Source organism: Schistocerca cancellata, chromosome 4 (genome assembly GCF_023864275.1).
Source record: "Schistocerca cancellata isolate TAMUIC-IGC-003103 chromosome 4, iqSchCanc2.1, whole genome shotgun sequence".
NCBI classification, from domain to species: domain Eukaryota; kingdom Metazoa; phylum Arthropoda; class Insecta; order Orthoptera; family Acrididae; genus Schistocerca; species Schistocerca cancellata.
The window spans coordinates 695,579,808-695,595,647 of NC_064629.1; the positions used below are offsets into that span (position 1 = coordinate 695,579,808).

At 41.3% G+C, this 15,840-nt stretch overlaps 1 non-coding gene across 1 annotated transcript; it reads left to right on the forward strand.

The window, feature by feature from the left end:
- Positions 1–538: 538 nt before the first annotated feature.
- On the forward strand, positions 539–611 carry Trnaa-cgc (transfer RNA alanine (anticodon CGC)). The gene has a single exon. It is a non-coding gene; the product is annotated as a tRNA-Ala (tRNA).
- Positions 612–15,840: the final 15,229 nt, after the last annotated feature.

Genomic DNA, 15,840 nt, shown 5'->3' on the forward strand with positions numbered 1-15,840 from the left:
GTAGCAGCAGCAACAGCAGAAGAAGAAGAAGAAGTAGAAGGAGAACCATGAAGCATCAACAGCAATTGCGATCCAGCACAGCCCTGCGGAACAGGAAGTAATGGAAATGTAAGTAGCCCATATCACATCTTTGCGTGTTATTAGACTTATTATTACTATTATTATTATTAGTTGTTTTTGTGTCTTGGTTCATGTGTAGCACTTCCTTCTCTTGTTCAGCAGTAGCCTTCGACACGTCCAAGCCTGCAGGGGTGAGCACTAACATGTCGACCTTTGCCATGGCTGGATCTGCAGCAACCTCACAGCCACCAACTTGTTGAGACGTGCACTGATCTCTGGACCTGTGGCAGCAATATCCTCCAGCATGTCTGAACTTGCTGGAGCAGGACATGAAGCTGTTATTGTTTGTCCCACTCATTGATTTGTGTCATGAGGACGTGCAGTCTGCTCCCAGCACATCGAATACTACTGGTGGTCCTAAACAACAGCAAAATGCGGGACTGTACTCATCACCGACATACGACCCATCCCAGCACCGAGCGAGGTGGTACAGTGGTTAGCACACTGGACTCGCATTCGAGAGGACGACGGTTCAATCCCGTCTCCGGCCATCCTGATTTAGGTTTTCCGTGACTTCCCTAAATTGCTTCAGGCAAATGCCGGGATGGTTCCTTTGAAAGGGCATGGCCGATTTCCTTCCCCATCCTTCCCTCATCCGAGCTTGCGCTCCGTCTCTAATCACCTCGTTGTTGACGGGACGTTAAACACTAATCTCCTCCTCCTCCTCCTCCTCCATCCCAGCAGAACATCCCTATGCTAGTGCAGGCACAGAGTGCAGATGCTGTGTATAAGAAGGTATCAAGTGTACCCATGCTTTTCAGTTCTACATAAAATTTAACTGCTAGTCGAATGAAACATGTAAATGTGGGTATAGAAGCACATCATGATGGGATTGCATGTGAGAATAGAAACTAAAAATGCATGAAAGAGTGTTAAAGTGCCTATTTCTGTGTTGACTGGGACAAAATATGTCATGCAGAGTGCTACATCAATCAGCAGATAACTACAGAGCATTATGTAACTCGTAACCTCCCCAGCTCCCCCTTCCCCTGGACATTCGTTTTACTGATGTGACACTATTTGTTACAACAGTTATGAACTTATACACTGTGGATGCTGCACTACACCTTGCAATGGAGAGAATGAGTCGGTTGCTGAGCATAGACTCTGCATGCAATAATGTTGTAAACTCTACGTGTGCATAGTGTACATGTTGATGATTTGGAGCAGTACCTTTTTTTTAACACATGAATGCAGAGTCAAAAGAGGAGCAGGGTAAATGTGTCTGAAAAACCCGAGTATTGTGAAGCACCCATTGGTTTGAAGGAGATATGCACAGAATTCATTGCATATCAAAATGCTTTGTTTGAGGAATACTGTAGAGGTCCAAAGAAGTAGATGAAGAAAGAGTCTGATGATTTTCTGGAAATACTCTATCCAGTGTTTGATACTTAAGTAAATAATGTGTGTGTGTGTGTGTGTGTGTGTGTGTGTGTGTGTGTGTGCATATAATCTCAAACTGTGTTGGTGTTTTATTTCACACTTCTCTCATTATAGTCCAAGTATAACACTTATTAAAATCATCATTTTCAATGCTGCACCTATAATCATGCAACAGCAGGCAATTGCTTCGAACACACCTTCACCTGTCATTGACAAAATGAATGATGAAGTTACTCTTCATGGGTAAAATATATAGCTGAATTCTCTGTGTAGCCAGTATAGCTCAGTTGGTTAAGTGATGGAGCTATAGTGGTTATGCATATTATTACCATCCTTACAAGTGTATCTTTCTAAATATGCCAACTACTTGTTAGTACCTGATATAGTTGGTATCATGGCAGGGTGAGTGAAACATTCTCACCAAGAGGACTTTGATGTCGGTGACCAGTCCTGTGAAGATTCAAAAGAAGACCTGAAGAAGAAGAAGAATGGAATATTCCTTCCTGATAATATACAAGCAATTATTGTAAGTCCATCCAACTGTGGCAAGACTAATGTCCTCATGATGCTGTTAACACATGTAGATGGAGTCCGATTTGAACATGTTTGTGTATTCTGAAAAACACACTTTCAGCCCAAGTATCAGCTGTTACAGCTGTTCACGGTGTAAAGGGTGTTACATACATAACATTCAGTGAAAGCAGTGATATCTCCACACCTGAAACAGTAAAGCCAAACACTGGTGTCATATTTGGCAATGTTGCTATGGAAAACCAAAACAAGATTCAAAAATATTTCTGTTTCAGTTGTCATATGGGTGCTGATGTATTTTATCTAAGCCAAACATATCCTAGCATCCCAAAAGAGTTGGTTAGGGATAATGAAAACCTCACTATGGCCTTCAAACAAAACAGTCTTAATTCAGAACATATTTACCACATACATGTGGGAATTGACATGACATTCAGTGATGTTGTTAAGATATATACTGATTGCTGGAATCATTCACGGTATTGATTTCTCGTTATTGATAAAATAAGAAAACTGACTGATGGTAGGTACAGGCAAAACTTCCAGGAGTTTCTCTGTGTGTATGTGTGTGTGTGTTTGTGTGTGTGTAGTCTGGTAAGAAAGGTGAATGCATCAGTATATGCTGCACTGTTGACAAAATGGTGCGCATGTCTAGCTCTCAACCTGAAAGAACAGGTGTATATAGACAGAACATTCACTTGTACATGGATGCGAAAATTCAGGCTATCATGCATAAACTTGGAGGTATGCACAGGGAGTTAGAGATGTATTACTAGGCTCCTCTGAGAATGATCAACACAATAAATGAGTTAGTTAATGAAATCAGTAACAAAGAAATGGATTTAACTGAAAAGGTCAAGGCTATTGGGGGGAAAATAGATGTAGAGGCCATTGTTGTTCAGAAGGAGGAGCAGGACCACAACATAATAAGAGGAAGAAGAGTGGATATATAAAGCCTCACACTATAGAGATGTCTGATTAGTATACACCAAGATGTCGATGAAGCAGACATTCAATCAGGTGCCGAAAGCCGTTCAAGAGAAATTATGGTTGCTAATGTTAGGGCATTTGGATTGACAATAAACACTAAGAGAGACCTTCAAGCCAGTTATTGAATCTCTCAGGCACTTAGCGAAAACCAAAGCACACGAGAACAATGGTGTTGCCATTAATGATGAATTCATGGCCCATCACACCCCTGGCTAGGTAGGTAGGACATTCAGCATTATTAGGGGAAGACTAGATGTTTGGCATGCAGCCTATAAATGCAACTGATGACACAAAACAGATTGGTGATAGGCAGTTTGAGAGAACACCTGGCTTAATGAATCTTATTTTCCTAACACCCAAGGAAAAAAACCATAAATTATTAAGTTAATGATAGGGAAATGTACTGTGAAATACTGTATTTGATTGATGTACATAAGAACAAAAAAGGCCTGAGCAACAACAAATATAAAACCAATACTTGATGGTGAAAACACCATCAACAACAGCAGCGGTGGCGATGGTATTGACATTGAGCATAAAGCAGTGAACAATCGAATCCTGCAGTATATATATTATGATGATCCCAAGCATAGAGAGAAAGGTATCATCGAATAAGTATGGAGACAGTAGTAAGAGAACTGCACAAACCAGCATTCAAAACATACCCTTGTAGGCATGATATGATTAAAGGTTTGGATGACTTATGGCAAGCTGATCTTGCAGATGTGGGGGAATATTCACATGAGAACAATGGATTCAAATATATTTTAATGTTTATTATTGATACATACTCCAAATTCGCCTGAGCATTACAAGTTAAAACAAAAATGGGTAGAAATGTTGCAGATGTGTTTAAGCTTTTGCTGCAGACAGGGACAAACCAATGCCCGGACAACCTCCAAACCAATCATTGTTCATTGTGGAGAGTTTTACAATATGTATTTGAAGACTGTTGTGCAGCGATATAGAATATATCATTATTCAACATTCATCCACCTGAAGGCGAGTATCAAGGACCGTCTGAACAGAACAATAAAAGGTCAAATGTGGATGTGTTTTAATCTTTGTGGCTCATAAAAATGGACAGATATCCTCCTAGAAATAATTCTCAGTATAATTGAACCAGTCATAGCACAAGAAAAATGAGACCAATCAATGTTTGTGATAATGGGCACATAGATATGGCATACTATCGCATTAAAATTCTGGATCTGTGCAAACAGGAATTTAATCTAGGTGATTTGGTACATATCTCAAAACACTAGACAGCATTTGAGAAATCATACACACCGAACTGGTCAACAGAGATATTTACTGTTTCAAAGGTGAAAAGAATAAATCCTAGAACATATCTTGAAGGATAGTGAAGGTGAAGAAATTGTAGGTTGCTTCTACACTGAGGAGTTGCAGAAAAGCTCAGAACCAGATGTGTTTCTTGTGGAGAGAGTTATAAGACATCAAGGAAATAGAGCACCAGTCAAATAGCTTGGTTTACCTACAGCATGAAACAGTTGGATTGATATTAATGATTTGCTATATAATGGGATGCACAATCCACAACCACCGCAGTAGCATAACATGAGTGCTACAAGATGTTTTCGAGGAGGTGGTGGAATTCTAGACAAACTGCCAGTGGAATTACACATTCTAGGATATAACTACTGTGGACCAGGAATAAAACATCTGAAACGTTTGACACAAGATGCTCAATAAAGCGTGTTTGGAACATGACATTGCATGCACTGCAAATAAAGATCTCCCCAGTTTTCACTGTTAAATCCAGCCTAGTCGTCAATTATTATATTTCCCTGCTCACCGTAAAATATGAGATGTCTAGGAAACCTGCTTTCTCAGATCACTAGACAACATTTAAACAAATCGTATTAATGAATTTTATTATAAAGTGAAAAAATATAATACTTTGCGTTACACAGATGTGTCGCAAGCAAAGGGCGACAGACAAAATAAGAAATCTCTTTAGTATAACAATTCCCAAGTCCGTGTTACATAGACAGTACAAGCAAGTGATTAGAGTTGACACTTTCCAAGTTGCTAGTCTTGAAGCTGCTGCTGTAGAACTGGACTGCGATCAGTAGGGCGCAGCACTTATGTCCTCTTCGCATAGTGGCCACTTCTGTCACATTGTCGTCCTGGAGAGGGGTCAGTCAGTGTGTGATTGGCTGATGTCTTCTCACAGCCATCTCTCTCATTCCCGATCAATTGACATGCTGGCACTTGACTGTATGCCATAACATTCGCCCCCTCCCCCCCCTCCCCCCGAAGCAACAGACTGTCGTCATATATGGAGCTCAACAATGGTGGGGAGGCAGGAGCATGGATGCTCTGATGGATTGGAAGCTGTAGCAGCAGGGAACGTCGGACTTCTAGTTGTACCCTGCCATCTGCCCTGCACTCTGATGCAAATATCCCCGGGAAATGCCCAGAAGGGTACACGTCCACCTTCTGAGGCCTATGCGAAGATGTAGAAGGCATCAGCTGCTGCAGTGTGGGTGGGTGCAGCTCCATCAGTAGGAAGAGGCAAAGGCTCCGTCTCCATTGGGTCATCCTACGGTGTCATGATGACACCCTTTGGCAGCTACTGTGGCCACGCTGTCCTTGGGATCCGTTAATCTGAGGGAAGAGATACAGAAGGATCACTGTGCACATGTGAGTGACGAATTTGATTGTGATGTCAACGCTGCAATCCATCTGGGCCTGAAATGAGATACATGCAAGTGCCAAGTCTACGAAGGATCTCTCCTCATGCCCACCGTCTGCTGCCACTAAAAACCCTGTAAACACAATATCATGCAGCACAAAGAGATACTTGTGGCCTTCCTTCTGCACTGGATGCTGAGGAGGGTTGAGCAGTGTCTGACAGGGGTGGCCATGAAGCAATTCTGCCGGTGATGGTCTTATCTCATGAATGCGAATGATACAAGGCAAGAAACAGTTGCAATGCTCGATCCATGGTGTGTGTGTGTGGTGCGAAGTTTGACCATCTGCTGCTTGAAGGTACTGACAAAATGTGCACTAGTTAAATTCTGTATGCCATTGCATGTACAGAATGTTTCAAATTCGGTTGATGTGAATGGAGGGCCATTGTCTGACCCTATGACATCAGGCAAACCTTCGAGGAAAAAATTAGAGGGCAGTGCTTGAACTGTGCTATATGACGTTGTCGAGTTCATTGGCACAGCAAAAGGGAAGTTGCCATATGAGTCTACCACAATCAACCAACGGGTGATCCAAAAAGATCCTGCAAAGTTGATGTGCAGATGTTGCCACGGTGATTTCGACTGAGGCCAAGTGGCGAAGTATTGTGGCGAGGGGAACTGATTTTTCACACATGAATGACACTTTCATGTCATCTGTTCTATTTGGGTGTCAATACCCTGCCAAGTACAGTATCAACACGCTAACTGTTTCGTACGAGCGATCCCCCAGTGTTCTTGGTAAAGTGACTGCAACACCTTTTTTTTTTGCAAAGCATTGGGGATAAATACACATGATTGTCCAGTGTCATTTTGAACAAGAATCTCACCTTGATGTATAGTGAGTGTATGCCAACATGCAAAGTATCAGCACACTACAGAGTTCTTTATGCTATACAATGAGCGAGGTCAAGATGTGCGAATATATTTTACCTTCTGTGGCCTGTGCAATTTTCCTGTAGTTCAGAGGAAAGGACTGAAGCAATTGAGAATCATGAGCGTGTTTAAGTTTTTGAAAAGCTTTTTGGCACTCATCTGCCCAAACAAAGGGGATGTCCTTGCGATGCAAACGATGCGCTGGAGCTGTGATTTCTGCAGCATTTGGTATGAACTGAATATAATAGTTCATTTTCCCTAAGACTGACTGCAATTGTGAGTCACTGCAAGGAACTGGCAGGTCACGTATGGCTAACAAATGTGACTGAAGAGGATGTAGACCTTGATTGTTTATGACATGACAAAGATACTGCAACTCAGGTTTAAAAAAATTGCACTTGTCCAGTCTATACTTTAGTCCTGCATCAGATAACACATGAAACAAAGCACGCAAATTTGCAATGTGTTCTTCAGGTGTGTGACCTGCTACGACAGTATCATACAAATAGTTTGAACAGTTTGGTACTTGAGCAGTCAGCGGTTCCAAATACCATTGGAAAATGGTGGGTAAGAAAGCACTGCCAAAAGGCAAATGCAAATATTTAAACAAGCCCACATGAGTGTCCACAACAACGTTTGTAGATCCTTCATCAAGTAGTATTTGAAGATAAGCGTCACACAAATCAATTTTTGAAAAGTAGCGACCAGTGCCTAAGCTGTCCATGAGATCCTCTGGGCGTGGCAATGGGTAAGTATCAATCACAGTTTTTGGGTTGACTGTAGAGTTAAAGTCGACACAGAGGTGAATGCGACCTGAAGGTTTAGGGAGCAAAACCGGTGGAGTTACCCACTGACTACCTTGTATGGGCGCAATAGCTCTGCTATCTTGCAATTCTTTAAGTTCAGCGGCCAATTTGTCCACCAATGCAGTGGGAACAGTTCTGGGCTGGCAAAATTTCGTCTGAGCATTGTCTTTCAGAGTAATATGTGCAACAAAATTGTTAGCCTTTCCTAAATCTTCAGAAAAGAGTTTTGGGAATTCTTTCAACAAGCTGGCTACACTGTATTTGCATTGAATGCAGTCACTGACAGCACATTGTCCTTATTTTTAAAGCCAAACGAATCAAGGCAAAATAAATTCTCATAATTGGGTGATTTTGGCACAGTGAAAGTCACAGTTCGCGTATGCGAGCGATACATTGCAGGAAAAGTACATTTTATGAGAACAGGAATGTCTTGTCCATTATAAGCTGTCAGGTGTGTGATAGTTTTAGACAGTTGTGGGGAGCCTAACAGTTCATATGTGTTATGATTTTGCAATGTAATAGAAGCACCCATTTCCAACTGAAATTTCATGTTTACCACTAATATCCAAATGAACAAAAAACTTGTTGGACTGGTGTAGCACTGAAGAAACAGTTTGCTTGCTATTTTTGCTAACACTTGCAAGAGGCTATGAATACACTGCATTGATTACATGGACCTTGTGATGAAAACTACGTGTGTGGGCAGAATTCTTATGTTTGTTATGTTGCAAACATACTGATTGCACATGACCTTTCATGCTACAAGTGTAACACTGTGCTTGTCTGGTTGGGAAGTCTTGGCATTGTGCCATGAATTGCACCAAGGGCAAGGACTTAATTCTGTTCACCTGTTTTAAGAACTGCGTACGTGGTGCACATGGGCTGTTGCTGCCTAATGGGCCGGTCATGAGCGACGGACGACTCAACCCAACAAATTGGCGGGTGCTCAAATTTATTGGCCGACACAGCACCTGAATCATACTGATCGAGAATTTGCACTTTGTGTTGAAATGATGGATCTGACAGTTCCAAAATCTGTTCTCTACGTCAGATACCAGGTCCATTGTATACGATCGCATCAAGCAATATTTCATCTGAATATAGAGCACCACAAGCACATTTGAATTTACATTTCCTAAGTCATACCTGCAAATCTGTTACCCCCTAGCTGCCACCCACCACATTCGCTTGTTGGTCATAATAGTTAGCGAATCTACAACCTGATTATGGGAAAGTTCAGTCAGAGTGGCGTTAGGGAACAATTTCTTAATAAGGCGAGAGACTACACTTCCTACCATTCACAAAAAGCAATATGGTTTCACAGTACCTGGTACATTGTGAGCAATTACTTGGGCTTCTTACTGTTGCCACCACTCAAGCCATTCCTCTTGTTTTTCATTAAATTGGCGAAAAGGCGGTATGGCACTCGGAGCTACAGATGTTGCCTGTTGCACTGCATTGGTAGTGTGATTGGCTAGAAGCTGCTGTGCTGTGTTTAGCAGTGTGGCGATCTGGTGGGTCTGAAACTGAAACATATGTGTTAGCTGCTTTGCATCTATCGCTTCTAGTCGTGGTGCCTGACAAGGGGTGGGAGAGCTGAGTTGTTCATTGTGGAAGAGAGAAATGCGGTAAACAGACAAGGCAAGCATTAAAAATAAGCACACAAGCAAATAAAATTTCAGCAATGCCCACTTGAAAACACCCCTGCACAGAAAAGACAAGGTAGAATTAAGGCGCCAGCTTAACACAAAAGCCCACGACGAAATAAAACAGAGAATCTGTGGTTGTTGTTGGCTTTGGCTTGGGTGTTGGTGTTCATTCAACTTCTTGTAGTCAAATGTTAAATCCAGCCTAGCCGTCAATTATTGTGTCTCCCTGCTCGTCGTCAAACATGGGATGTCTAGGAAACCTGCTTTCTCTGATCACTAGACAACATTCAAACAAATTGTATTAATATATACCACCCTGTACATAATCTGACTTGGATGGCTAGTGGCAGGTGAAAACTTAAAAAAATCGAGATTAAAAAGTTGAATCTGACGTACACAGACATTCAAGACATGATGGCCACAGGAGTTTATTTTGTTCGGCAGAGGCAAGCAGCCCACTGGAAAGTCCGTAGGAGGGTGAGTTAGCACGCAGCTGCACCGTCCGGCCGGCTGACTGCCCAGGGACCAAAACAGTTTTTGCCAGAGAAAAGGGATAATGGGTGCGTGTTCACCTTAAAACCAAAACCTGCTGTATTGTTTGGGAGAGCCCCCGCATATGCATTTTTGACGGACTTAGTTCGCAGTTTCAGAGTTTTCACAGGTGGACAGAGAGCGCCTAATGCAGATGCTGTATATTTCTGGATTGGTCGGCTTAAATGGAGCGCCATTCTACCGTTTGTAAGAGTAACGCTGATTGGCGGACTATTTCTGACACAATGAGCCAGAGAAGTGAGGGAAAGACAGCGGATGGTATACCCTTTTGATTTTTGTGGGAGAGGGGTCGTTCCAGTGATGCTCTTGAAGCGGGAACATGTAGCGGGAGCGAGTGCACTCGTGCATGTACGCAAAGAGCGAGGAACAAAGTCTCTACTCAGTACTGCAGTGTGAGAACACCTCTGTCGCTAGTGAATCGGAGTGATACTCTATATTGAGTCGCTCGCAATTAAGCGTTTGTTCACTGGATTGGCCACGACACTTAATGTGCGGTGTGAACACAGACAAAGTATTTGTTAGTGCCTGCAAGCGAACTTTGAGTGGCATCACGGTGGACTGGTTATCTGACCGGTGTACCACACCAGTAGATAGACTAGGGGCAGATAGGAGTCCTTGACTTCATCAAGGCGTAGTGAGAGTTCGATTGGTGAAGGTCAATCCAGATAGAAAGAGATAGTTTCGTTATTTTTCAGCGACGAACAATGCAGGCAGCAGTTGTCGCAGCACATGGTATTGTGTGCTACAGCGTAGGCTAGCCCCATCTTTCCTCCATTAGAAATAACATACTTAATTCACGCCACTCCATTACATTTCTCACGTGACAGCGTCAACCGTACTTAGAAAAATTCAATCGGATAATTATTCAAGTTGAGTAGGCACGGCTCTCAGCCATTCTGCCAAGCAAATAACATTCTTAAAGAAAAGGGATAAAAGAGCTTTCCCACACTTTGTACATATATTGATGATGATGATGATGATGATTGGTTTGTGGGGCGCTCAACTGCGTGGTTATCAGCGCCCGTACAATTACCCAATCTTTGCTCAGTCCAATTTCGCCACTTTCCTGGATGATGATGAAATGATGAGGACAACACAAACACCCAGTCATCTCGAGGCAGGTGAAAATCCCTGACCCCGCCGGGAATCGAACCCGGGACCCCATGCTCGGGAAGCGAGAACGCTACCGCGAGACCACGAGCGGCGGACTTGTACATATATTTCATTAACAGAATTCCTATCCATAAGAGGTAACTTCCTATTCCGAAAAGAACCTGGAAATTTGTGCATCAGTTTATAAATAAAAGTTTCACTTGATTTTTTCAGATTTTGCAATAAATAATATTTTCCGTTCATTCAATGTTTTTCTTACACTAAGTAGCAATACTCCAGTACCCACGCGTCCCACTAGCTATGGAAGAAAATAGAATATTTTTGTGTCTTTTCCTTACAGCGGACAACTCCAGAAGATATTTATTGCTGAAAGTTTTTCAGGCATTTTTTTTTTTTTTTTTTTTGGTACGTTAGGAGCATCTGTCTGACTTCTATAGTAGTGTGGGGTGGAAATTGCTTCTTGCAGGAGCCAAAGGATACTTATCAGATTAATCCATTGCACAACTCATCAACATAATACCCACCCACATACAAGATCTATAATTGTGTGCATGTGTCCTATGGCTCTTCTTAAAAACAGGAATGATCTGTGCTTTCTGACAGTCGCTAAGTACCCTTCGTCACTCAAGCGATTTACGATAAATTACTGATAGAAGGGGAGCATGTTCTTTCGCATAATCTTTGTAGAATCTTATAAGTATTTCATCTGGTCCTGACTCCTTCCACTACCAAGCCACTGTAACTGTTTTTCTGTTCCACGATCGGTTATTTCAATATCTGCCATTTTTAAATTCAATGACTGAAAGGAGGAACGGTGTTACGATCTTCTGTGGTGAAGCGATTTTTGAAGATCGAATTCTGTATTTCGGCCTTTTCTCTGTCATCTTTGGAAGAACCCAAGCGGCAGGCGTCATTCATTCCGACATGTGCCACTATATGCAGCCAGTGGCACCCAGCGCCCTCAATAGCTGCTTGCAGGACCTCCTCCACATTACAGACAAGACCCTCCAGCATTCATACCGAGTACATGCTGGCATTCTTTCCCGCCTTGCCTGCTATTTCCCTGAGGGGCTGCTTCACCCGCCTAACATTGCAGCTCCCAATGACAAGCATATCCACACTCTGCACTTGGTCAGACTGGGCAGTAAAATCGGCTACTCGACCAACAGGAGAGGCATCTCGTGCTGGCTCAGAGTTATAATCAATGTTGGGTAGAAGCCCGTAGCTTTTGCTAAGGCATAGGGAGCGAGCTGCACCACCTGCTCCCTCTTTCACCTTCCGTTCAATGTCATGCGGACCCACCACTGTCTGCCACCTACTCTCAAGTGAGGAAGAACCGATCAGATGTTGCGAATCAGAAGATGCAACGACATTCGGATCGCCACAGGATTCCAAAGGCACCAAAGATGTTGCAGGTCTCGTCCCCAGCGCCCCGATGCTGCTCCAAGGTCGGTTTGGCTATTAACAGATCATCGACATACGTCATCACATGCTCCTATGCGCTGGGGCACAGAATGCTAGCGAAACCTCTAATGAAAGTGGCAGAAGACACATTAAGTCGGAAGAAAAGACAAGTGAACTGGTAGCACCTACTGAATGTAAGGAAGGCTGTGTATTTCCTACATTTGGCGTGCATTGTGATCTGCCAGAAACTGGATTTAAGATCAGTGATGGAGGAAACCTATATTTCGTGAAAGTTTTGTACCAGTTTCTCTAACATTTCTGACTGGTGTCAGGCTCTATAATTGTGTTAAGTTGCCGTGGTTCAAGCACCAGTTGTATCAATTTGTCTCGTTTTTCCACAATGCGAAAAGGTCTGCTATAAACGAACGTTGCAGGCTTGATTGTTCCTTTGTCAAGCATCCGATCGATTTCTAAAAGTGCTCGGGATTGGTATGCATGTGGTATTGTATATGGTGGTGCAAAGAATTTTTTGTGTTCTTTGACCATAAACTTATACATGAAGCTCTTAATGGCACCCGATTTAGGCAAGACTTCCTCTGTTGGCCATTAATATATTTAATAGTTTTGCCCTCTCACTCTTTGCAATGCCATCTACGCTGTTGCATTTGTCTTCGACAGCTTGTAGTACATCCTCCTATATTTCTTTCTCGTCTAACCTTCGTAACTCACTCTTGTAACGTCGCGGGGTAGCATCTTTGTTTTTCACTGTTATTGAACTTCAAGCAGTTTGTGAGGATTATGGCGTGGATCGCGTGTCCATCAAACTTTATAACCCGTACTTCATCTTTTTGCAGCATGATCGCGCCCCTGCATATTTATAATTGTCTCCTGTTGGTTTAAAAAGTCTACACCAAAGATGGGAATGATGGTGAGTTGGGACACGATGAGGAAGTTGCTTTTGAATGTATGTCTTTCCCATTTTACTTCCAATCGCGTCTGTAAATGCACATCTGTGTACTTTCCTATGAATGCGCCTGTAACTCAGTTCTTACTTAGGTGTAACACTAGCCATTCTCGGACTGCCATACATAGTTGGCATGCGGCTTTGGATAATGCGGTAACCTGACTACCTCTGTCGACAATGCTCATCATCATATGCTTTCCCACCATAATTTTTAGTATGGGATGCCGGTCTTCCCTAATGGGCTGACTTGTATCTTCTGGCAAGATTTGATCAAGATATTCATATTCCAGAAGGTTTATCCCACGAGATCCAATATGTTGTGCAGGCACTTATTCAGCCAGCACCCGCTTGTGCACTGTAAATTTTATGCTTCAGTTCTCCCTCTATGTTCCTCGGTGGGGTTCGGACTGAGTACCTCAACGATTTCTACCTGCCGGTTGCTTAAGTTATGTTCCCTCTAGTATTGATCATACTGGCAGTCATCACAGTTGTTCCCCTTCCTATTTCCATTATTATTACATGAATCTCACTTATCCCATTGTATTCCCTCGAACTGTTGTCTGTCACCTCCATAAGTACCACTTCCAGTGTGTCTGGGATTGTTCGCTTGGATGTCCTGATTCCTAGTGTTTTGAGTTTGATGTGTCCCGTCCGAAAATGAACGCTTTGCTTTTGTATTATGTGCTTCATATGCATACTCCAACTTGTGCATTACATCTGGAAAATCTCAATGTTGTCGTCACAACGTCCAATGAGAACCTGTTGGTAGTGAAGTGGTAGCTTCATATACCAAAATTTTATGGTCTCCGAAGCACTGCAGGGTTAATCAAGAAACTTGTTTTTCCTTAGCAGTAATTAGAAGAACGTAATGGACTTCTAAACCTAGATGCTTTGAGGTCATGAATCATCCTCATTTCCTTTTGAATTCTGTCTTGCATTCCTTTGGATCAGTAGCTGGTCAAAAACTCTTTGAATGATATGCACAACGGTGCAATGCTTTTCATTCTTTCCACAGTGGAACCTTCTACGTGGCCCTATATAAATTCCAGCTTATACGGTAGAGGCAAGTGAAATAGCAGCATCCATTCAAATTGTGCTATGAAATATTTGGTGTGGATTGTATTGACTGGATCTTTAAAGTTTTGGAAATTTTGAACTGAGAGGAAGTACTTTTAGTCAAATGCACTGACATTCCTCTCTGTATTCCACTCTCAATGTTCAATATGACCAAAATTTTCTGCTATCTGTACGTTGGTGCTATTGCAATTGCTGACACTGTCAACACTACAACTGTGCTAATTAATCTATGCTCCATAGCGACTAAGGGGTACACATTAATGTGTTTCCTCATGTACCTCATACGCACCCTGAACAGTGGGAGTGCACTGTATGTTTTCTATATAACGTCAGTTATGATGACAAGCACTTCTGTGCCAGGTGATGACAAGCACTTCTGAGCCAGGCACAGAGTCTGCACTGATCACAGGTGTAGTAACTTGATTACCCAGACCACATGCGTTGTGTGCAATTGGACTCGACTGAGCATGACACGAGTCACATGAAGTCAGGCGCGGCACCTCAACCGGTTACTGTCGTGAGATGCATGCATACTACCACCTTCTACCGTTACATGGCACCTGTCTTCCATAGCCTTCATGCGGTTGTGCGTTACTCCGGCTTCTGCAAGAATTAATTGCTATATATCATCAGGGTTAGTCTGTTTTTTCATTATATGCTCGAGTTCCAGTTGTCCAAGATGAGAAAAAATTTAAGAGAAATCAAAATAGGTGAGAATCCAGACCCACCATGTCCACCACAACGTGTTTACTATATATAAATTGAGGTACATATGGAATATGTATCGTGATAAATGAGTTATATTATTGTATTTGTTACTTAATCTTTGTATTCTATTAATAATAAAGAAAGATTAAAAAATTTAAATAATACAATTAGTAACATAATCGAATATGATGTTACTATAAAATTATCTTTATTTTAATATTAATTTAAAAAATATGTGTTAATAGATATAATTGACACCATTAGATAATTATATTCTTGTAATTAAAATAATTAATTATATTTAATTTTTATTAATATTAAGTAAATAATTATATTTAATTATCATTGACAGAAATATATATAATATTTTATATTATTTTAAAAAGTAAATGGCTACAACTTTTGATAAATATACAAATCAAAATAATCGATTAATATGAATAAAATAAACCGTGTACTAATGTAATAAATCTAATATAAAGCATTATCCATATTGAAACAAAACAAAAAAGAAAAATTGTATATTTACAAACATAAAATATACTTAAAGGAAATCATACATGTAAAAAAATTTCCATTTATATTTTAAATAACACATACTGGAATGCCATATTGAAGGGTTACCTTGATAGGATATACCAGGTAAATATGCATTACATGAATTAATACTACATAAGTTTGAATTAAATTACTTCCTTTACTATCAAGATTAACATGCATTATTCACATTAATGTGATACAAAAATTTAAGCTAACTGACCTAAAGGATTTATACCCCAACCATAGAAGCATCAATCTTCTCCTTTTTTAATGATCAACAACTATACAGAAGTTGTTTCTACCAATATCAATGATAGGAATGAGCTTGTTTTGGAGTGTGAATAATGCTATAGAACAACTTACTTTCATATATTCTCTTATTAACAAGAGACAAATATAAATATTTTACAGTT